Raw genomic sequence first — 8827 nt, 5'->3', positions numbered from 1 at the left:
AACAATTTAGGGTTTTCACCCCTCATCTGCATGAGCCAGCGAAGGGGCCGGTGGTCGGTCTGAATCAGGAAGTGAGAGCCAAAGAGATATGGCCTGAGCTTCTTCAAGGCCCAAACCACAGCAAAAGCTTCCCATTTGATGGTACTCCACCGCTGTTCCCAGGGGAGTAGCCTCCTAGATATGAAGGCCACAGGTTGGTCTAGGCCCTCCTCGTTGAGTTGTGAGAGTACTGCCCCAATGCCATGCTCAGAGGCGTCCATTTGAACAATAAATTCCTTGGTGAAGTCCGGAGCCCTATGCACCGGAGCACTGCACACAGCCTACTTGAGGGTGTCGAAGGCTGTTTGGCACGCATCCGTTCAAATTACTTTCCGGGGTTGCTTCTTGGATGTGAGTTCGGTCAGGGGGGCCACGATGGTGCCATAGCCCTTGACAAACCGGCAGTAATAACCCATGAGGCCCAGGAAAGCCCTGACCTCCGTCTGGGTTTTGGGGGGTTCTCAGGCCAGGATGGTCTGGATTTTGGCTTAGAGGGGCTGCACCTTACCCCCGCCCACCAAGTGCCCCAGGTAGACGACAGATCCCTGTCCGATCTGGCATTTGCTGGCCTTGATGGTTAGGCCAGAACACTGCAGGGCCTGCAGCACCTCCTGGAGATGCTCCAGATGGTCCTCCCAGCTGCTGCAGAAGACAGCTATGTCATCCAGGTAGGCAGCAGAGAAGGCCTCTAAGCCAGAAAGTACCTAGTTAACCAACCGCTGGAAGGTGGCAGGAGCATTTTTTAATCCAAAGAGCATCACTCGAAATTGGAAGTGGCCCTCTGGGGTGGAGAACGCAGTATTCTCTTTGGCTCTGTCCGCCATGGTAATCTGCCAGAATCCTGACGTGAGATCAAAAGCGCTTAAGTATTGGGCTGCCCCTAGCCGGTCAATGAGCTCATCCGCCCTAGGGATCGGGTGAGCGTCCGTCTTGATCACGGAGTTGAGACCTCGATAGTCCACACAGAGCCGAAGTTCAGGTGTGGTGCCCGGTGGGGCCGCCTTCGGTACCAACACCACCGGGCTAGACCAGGGGCTGCTGGAGGGCTCGATCACACCCAGCTCCAGCATCTTGGTGACTTTGCGCTGGATGCTGGTCTTCACCTTGTCTGACAGCCGATATGACTTGGTCTTGACAGGGGGGCTGTTTCCTGTGTCCACATCATGGGTACACAGTGGGTAATCCCAGGAGTGAGGGAAAACAAGGAGGCGAACTGCTCCAATACCTGGTGGCAGTCCCTCTGTTGCCCTGGCGTCAGGGACGGGGAGAGGACCACTCCCTCCACCGATCCATCTTTCTCTTGGGTTGCCAGAAGGTCCAGAAGAGGCTCGCTCTGTTCCTCCTTGCTCCCATCAGTGAACATCAGGAGGGTAAGTTCCGATCTCTCGTGGTGCGGCTTAAGGTGGTTAACATTCAACACTCAGTGGGGTTGCCGTGGGGTCTTAAGATCCACCATGTAGGTGGCCGGGCCCTTCTTATCCAGTATCTCGTACGGGCCAGTCCACCGGTCCTAGAGGGCGCTAAGCTCTCCGGGCTCCATGACCCACACCTTCTGTCCAGCTTCCAATTCCACAGGATGGGCACTCCGGTCGTACCACTCCTTCATGATTGCTTAGCTGACCTCCAGGTTGTCGGATGCCTCCTTCCACAACTTGGCCATCTGGCTACGGAACGCCAGCATGTAGCTCACCACGTCCCGGGGAAGCCTACTAGGAGTCTTCTCCCACCCATCCTTTACGAGACTGAGGGGTCCCCTGACAGGGTGTCCATACAGAAGCTCGAAGTGGCTGAAGCCTACCCCCTTCTGCGGCACCTCCCTGTAGGAGAACAACAAACAGGACAAAAGGACGTCCCACTTCTTCCTCAAGTCCTCAGGGAAACTCCAGATCATTCCTTTAAGGGTCTTATTGAAACGCTCCACGAGCCCGTTGGTCTGGGGGTGGTAGGGAGTGGAGAACTTATAAGTCACCCCACACTAATTCCACACAGCCTGCATGTAGGCAGACATGAAGCTCGTGCCCCTGTCCGACACCACGACCTTGGGGAAACCCACCCGGGTAAAAATCCCAATCAGGGCCCGCGCCACCGCAGGTGCAGTAATGGTCCTCAGAGGGATGGCCTCCGGGTACCGGGTGGCGTGGTCCACCAGAACTAGGATGAACCGATGTCCAGAGGTGGTCGGCGGATCCAGAGGCCTGACAATGTCGATGCCTACCTGCTCGAAAGGGGTGCTGATGACTGGTAGTGGTTCCAGGGGGACCTTCAACTTGGTCCCGTCTTCCCACTCGCCTGGCAAGTCATGCAAGACTTGCAGAAGGTGTCAGAGGTGATCCTCATCCTGGGCCAATAAAAGTGTGAGACCAAACAAGCAAACGTTTTATCTTGGCCCAGGTGTCCCGCCAGGGGGATCTCGTGCGCTAACTCCAGTAGGAGGGCTCGGTAGCATTGGGGGACCACTAAGGCCCTTGAGGACCCATGCACCGGAGCCTTAGGCTCACTATAAAGAAGGCCATCCTCCCAGTATATGTGATAGTTCCCAGCAGCATTCCCAGCTGCTTGGGCTTTGGCCCTCAAGGGTGGGGCACTCCCTCTGCGTCCAACAGAATTCCTCCCTGGTAGGCCCTCCTTCCACCTGCCACTCTGCAGGGGTCGGTAAGTCCCTCTCGGGACCAACGTCAACTTCTGTGGACTCCGGGGCCACCCCAGCAGGTGCCCCATCCATCTCACAGGGTGCATCTTCCAAGGCATCTTCCGGATCAGCGGTGGGCTGGGCCATTGTTCCAGGCTCCAGCCCTGGTTGATTCCCTTGCCGGGCAGCCATGGACCGTGTGACCGCACAGGTCCATCCTGGTAGTCCCAGCATCTCGGCGTGTGCGTTGAACTCCACCTCCTTCCAGGCGGTATGCTCCAAATCGTTTCCCAACAAACAGTCAACTGGCATGGCAGGGCGCACCGCAACTCTCAACGGGCCTGAGACCCCTCCTCACTCAAAGGGAACTTGGGCCACGGAGTAGTGACTCACACTGTTGTCAGCCATCACAACCGGGTGGAAAATGTCAGGAATCACTTGCTCCGGGGACACCAGCTGTCTCCTTTCCATTGTCATGCTGGCACCTATGTCCCTCAGGGCCTCCACCCACTGCCCGTTAACAAGGACCCTCTGTCGGTACTTGGCAGTATTTGAGGGTCCCTGAGTCTGTGGGACCATCTCCCTGTCCCCCAGGGATACTAGGGTCAAGAGTGCCCACTCACCCACCTTATCTAGGGACAAATCCTCCCCCAGCGTTACACTAGCCACCCCGGGGCTCTTACCTCCAGTAGGGGCTGGGGTCCTTTTCCGACACTGGGAATCCCACTTGTAGTGTCCCACTTCCCCACACTCGTAGCACCGGACAGTTTTGGGCTGATGACTTTGGTCAGGAGAAGTATGCTTTGGAGAACCAGATTGGGGCTGGGAACCTACCCCTCTCCCTTGCGGTCTATTTTGGGGTCCTTTGAAGAACTCCTTTTCTTCATCTCCCACCTCTCTCTTCTGGGGAAAACTGTCCACCCTTCTGGCGGTCCCCCCCGAATCCCTTGTTGGACACCCGGGTACTGACCCAGGTATCTGCCTCCTCCGCAAGCTCCCTCGGGTCAGTCAACTTGCGGTCCAACAGGTGTAGGCGCAGCTCTGAAAAACATTTATCGAGATGGTGCTCTCTTAAAAACAGATCGTACAGTCCTCCATAGTCGGTCGCTTCGCTGCCCGGCACCCAACCCTCTAATGCTTTGCGGGCATAGTCTAGAAAATCTACCCAGTTCTGGGTGGGTAGCTTGTGGCTATTTCTAAACTTTTGTCAGTATTTCTCAGGGGTCAGGCCAAACTTCCTAAGTAGTGCTTCCTTCATAACCGAGTAGTTAGTCTGGTCTGCCTTGTCTGCCTTGTCTAAGGTCAAGAGCGTGTCCCTCCCCACCGGAGGCATATACCTATACAGGCCACCCCCAATAACTCTCGGGGACCCCATGGGCTAGTAAGGACACCTCATAGGCCGCTAGCCACTTATTGTTGTCGTCCCCCACACTGAAACTGGCCACCACATCCTTGGGCATGTTGAACCTCGACTTCCGTGGAGCTTCAGTAGGTACGCTGCCGCCATTTGCGTTGCTGTTAGCCCCTATCTGTAGGGCTTTGATTTCCAGCTCCTTTAGGCTAAGTTCATGGAGAAGCTTCCATTTCCTCCAAAGCCAGCCTCTTCTCTTCCCACTCCTTCTCTAGCCTAGCAAGCTCTAGCTTAAGTTGTCTCTCCTCCCTCCTGTCCTCGAACTCCTCCGCCGATAAGCTCCTCACTGACACACTACTGCTTGCCCTGGAACGTCTTCCTGGCAACACATTGTCGCTAGCATCTATGGGCAGTAGGTCCAGCTCTCCTGGAGTGTCCTGCACTCCCTGCCCCTCGTCCCCTCTCCCTCCCCGGTGGGCCAATGCCCATGCTCTCAAGCTCTTCTGAGGCTCCTCTCTCTCTTGGCGCCTCGCTTGAAGAACACCCCCTTCCCCTGGCAGAACTCCCTAAGCTGCGCCACCGTGTACATTTCTAGGTTGGCCAGCTCGAACTCCATCCTGCTAGGTAGGCCCTCGGACACTTTCAGGAAACACCAATAGGACGTAGGTAACAGGCTTGACACAAGAGTATTCACAATCAGGCAATTAGGGAGGATTTAATGCTTGCAGTAAAACAGGTGTCAGATTGCGGCACACACTGAGTCACTGTAAGGTGCTGCACAAGCACAAGTCCTAATCCCACCGCTGCCACCAGTGTTAGACCCGGAAGGTCCCAGGGACCACCGACTCCGACGTGGTAGCTTGGCGGGAAGGCACTCCGGAAGCTATGTGTGAAGTAGTTGTGCAGCACACGCTCACACTGACCCAGTAAAGCACACACAATAAATAGACACCACTTCAAGTGCATTGACAAAAAAACAAGTATCTTTATCTATTTCTTGTTAGGGCAGATAACATAGAATTCTCCAGTAAACAGGTTAGAGGGCTTCTGGTAACCTCAGGGCTATACAGGTAACATTTCCTATGCAGTGCATGTAATACAGATCATTCAAATATGCAGCATGAGGCACAACTCTGAGGCAGGTAAGCGAACAACATGAGCAACATTACGTATGTACACATTCAATAAAGGCAACCTCTTTTATGTGCATATTCAACAAGGGCAACATTTCTTATGTGCGGATTCAAGACCGGTAGCATTTCTTATGCATGTGTGGAATCACTATAAGCAGCCTGTCCCCTGCAGCATACATTCAACATGAGAACCAGGCCTAGTCAAGTAGGTCATGCAGGTAGCAGTTCTATTTCAGGCTTACATTCCCAATAGCTAGCACACCCCAGGCAGAAGTTCACTACCGGTTCAAAGAGGGTCCGGCAGCAGGAGGCAGCTCCCAGACAGTTCCTAAGCGTGTCTGAGAGTCAGATGACAAGTGGTCAGGCCCAAGGATCCCCCTGGGGCCTCCCCTCGGGCAGTGGACGGGGCCTCCGCGTGCGCAGGTCCCATATCTCCCTCACTCATCACCTTAGTCCCGAGGGAGGGAATTCAGCCGCTGCTTCAGCGCCCGTTCTGGCAGGCGCGGGACGCCCCTACCCCCAGTCAGCCCGCTGCTGTCTCACTCAGAGCTGGGGGGAGGGCAGGTTGCTCCTCCGCCTTCGGATAGTTAGTCGGTGGATTCCCGGGGCTCCTTTCCACTAATTCCTAGGCGGCTCAGAGCTCACTGTTCGACTCGGGGCAGGGAGCCAATCGGGACACGGCCAAAGACGTGGCCGGCGCCCCGGTCGCCTGGCAATGCTCCTCTTGAGCTCTTTGGGCCTAGCGCGGCCTTTACACACACCGCGGTGGCCCTCCCTTCACTCCGGGGGCCTCAGCGGGATTCAGGGTCGTGCAGCCATCCTCCTCCTCAGCAAGGATCCCGGCCCAATACAGGCCCCGGGCGGTGGCGGCGGTAAGTTCGGGGCAAAGCAGCGCTCCTTCTTATCACGCAGGGCTGCGGCGGTGATCTTGGCATATAGCGCTTCGTGACCTCAGCGCTGGAGGGCACAGCTTCAGCACTCGAGGTGCGGCTCCGGTCGCAATTACCGCCCCAGCAGGACCAGGGCACACCTTAGCTCGCCAACACAGCACTAGCAGACAGCAGTAGATTCTTGTGGGACTGCGCTTACTTGGCACAGCGCTAGCAGAAGGTGGTAGTTTCCAGCATTAGAGCTCTTGGGTGAGGCATCGCTTTTACCTTGTGGTTCCCAGCACTCCCAGTCTTGGCACTGGCAGTAGATGGCAGGGAGTATTGGCAGGAATTAGTTGCAGGAGTTGGTAGTAGTGGGAAGAAGGATTGTAGTCTCGGGCAGGCACACTGGAGTTGGCACCCCGGGTTCCCCTCACACTGGGCAAGGTCAGCAGGCTGGCAGGATCACTCTGCTAGCTTGGGGACAGCAGGGCCTAAGCTCAGTCAGCCTCAGTAGTGTACCTTCCCCCTGGCTCAGCAGCCTATACTCCGGCGGAGGGTCCCCAGGTCCAGTAGTGCACCAACTGATTATCAGGTTTCCCTCCTTTACCTTTATACCCCTAGGTCAGGTGACCCTACAAAAAGGCGGCAAGTTCTGGCGCCAGCCTGGGGGTTGGGAAGATTCTAGAAGGCTCTGGGGACTCTGTGGTGGCTTCTCTGGTGACAAGAGGCGGGACGCCCAGGGTTACAGTAGCATTATGTCCCCAACCATATTGTTAGGAGAGAGCACCTGCACCTCAGCCCTGTTCAGCAGAAGTAAGGCGCCCAGAGTCCTATGTCCAACAAAACAAATGGCGGTCAAAAATGAGGCAGAAAGGGAAAAAAATGCGGGGTAAGACCACCCTAGGGCTGACAGGTCTAACAGACCCTAATGAGGTTGCTGATTCCAGCAATTAATTTATAGATGATGTGGGTGTTTCTTGCCATATTCCTATCATGCAGTCCGCCTCTTTAGAGAAGAAAATCAGAGGTGGGATGATTTGATTAGGTACATTTAATGTAGTCACAATAGGCCTGATTTACAAAGGTAAACGTACCCTTTTGAGGAAGTCTAACATTGTTTGCTATTCTTAAAGGTATGCTACTCGTAATATCTTTAGGACTCTGGAATCTCCGCACATGAAAAGATAGGACTGTCCAATTTTTTGTGTTGTGTGTAGACTCCAAAGTCGTAAGGATACTACAAGTAAAAAACCTTTGTGAATAGGAAACAATCATAATCTTGAACAAAAGTGTAAGCTTATCTTTGTGAATCAAATCCTAAATTGTGCGAACAGTTGCATTTTGCCAGATATTCCAATTCAATCTACCCATTGTGTTAAGGGTAGTGGGCCCCTCTTGAATTGCATTTTAATGTGAGCCAGTTTATTCCAAACACCAATCCCTTTTTGGGAATTGTACGTCAGAATGTGGCCACAAGCCACTTGGACTCTGACTGAATTGTGACATTTGGGTGTTCCACCAAAGACCCCACCACTGCCAAACTCAACTTCCAGAAAGGAATGCAAGACGTCGCAGTCTGGATGACCAACAGCTGCCTAAAGCGTAACTTCGAGAAGACAGAAGTCCTCGTCCTCGGTACCACCCCTTCTGCATCGGACAGCACCTGGTGGCCGACCGCCGTCGGGAGCCCACCTACCCCCTCAGACCACACCGGGAACCTCGGCATCGTACCGACTCATAACTTACCATGAACCGACAGGTCAACGCCATCACCTCAAGCTGCTTCAACACCCTCCGCATCCTCCGCAAGACCTTCAAGTGAATCCCCCTGAGTCAAGGAAGACAGTCACCCATGCACTAATCACCAGCAGACTGTACTATGGAAACACACCCGACACCGGCATCAACAAGTCCCTACTCCGCAAACTCCAGTCAATACAGAACACCGCCGCTAGACTCGTCTTCGGCAACCCCCGACATGTACACATCAGCCAACACCTACGAAGTCTCCACTGGCTCTCCTTGGAGAAAAGAGTCACTTTCAAAATCCTCACTCATGAATACAAATGCCTACACAACAACGGACCCAAATACCTCAACAACTTTCACGTACCCAATAGAAACCGCTGATCTTCCAACCTCGCACTGGCCGAAACCCCGCACATCCACAGAGCAGGCGGTAGATCCTTTTCTCACATTGCAGCCAAGACCTGGAATGAGCTACACACAGACATCAGACGCGCCCTCTCCCTGAACACCTTCAGGAAGACCCTCTAGACCTGGCTCTTCGGCTAAACAGATCTGCGGACCCCCCCCCACCTCAGCACCTTGAGACCCTCATGGGTGAGTAGCACGCTTACAATTCCCTGATTGATTGATTGATTGATTCCCGAGATTTAAAATCTTGGACTTTTTGCGAGAGTTCATTGCTTTAAAGCACCTACAATGGTGTGGCCACACAACAGTTTAGCATTCAACCCCTACCCCCCCCCACCAGGTTTCTGAAAGTCAAAGCTTTGAAACAGCACATTTGGAACTACTGATTTCGAATATAACGCCATTTAATAACAACAAGGTTGGGAAGTTATTCTTGTATTTGGGTATAACAGTCAAGGAATTCATTTGAAAGCTTTCCTTTGAGTAAGATGTTCAGATGTTTATGAAGCTGAAAAGGGTGAACGCCTTATCAGGAATTTATAGTAGGAGTGTGCAAAAAATTTGAGTAATTTGTTTTTGCACAATTATGCAAAATTTCAGCTCAATTATAAAACAAAATACCCGTAATTGCACAATATGCAAATCT

Source organism: Triturus cristatus, chromosome 12 (genome assembly GCF_964204655.1).
Source record: "Triturus cristatus chromosome 12, aTriCri1.1, whole genome shotgun sequence".
Classification (NCBI taxonomy): Eukaryota; Metazoa; Chordata; class Amphibia; order Caudata; family Salamandridae; genus Triturus; species Triturus cristatus.
Note: the sequence above shows the minus strand (reverse complement) of the source record.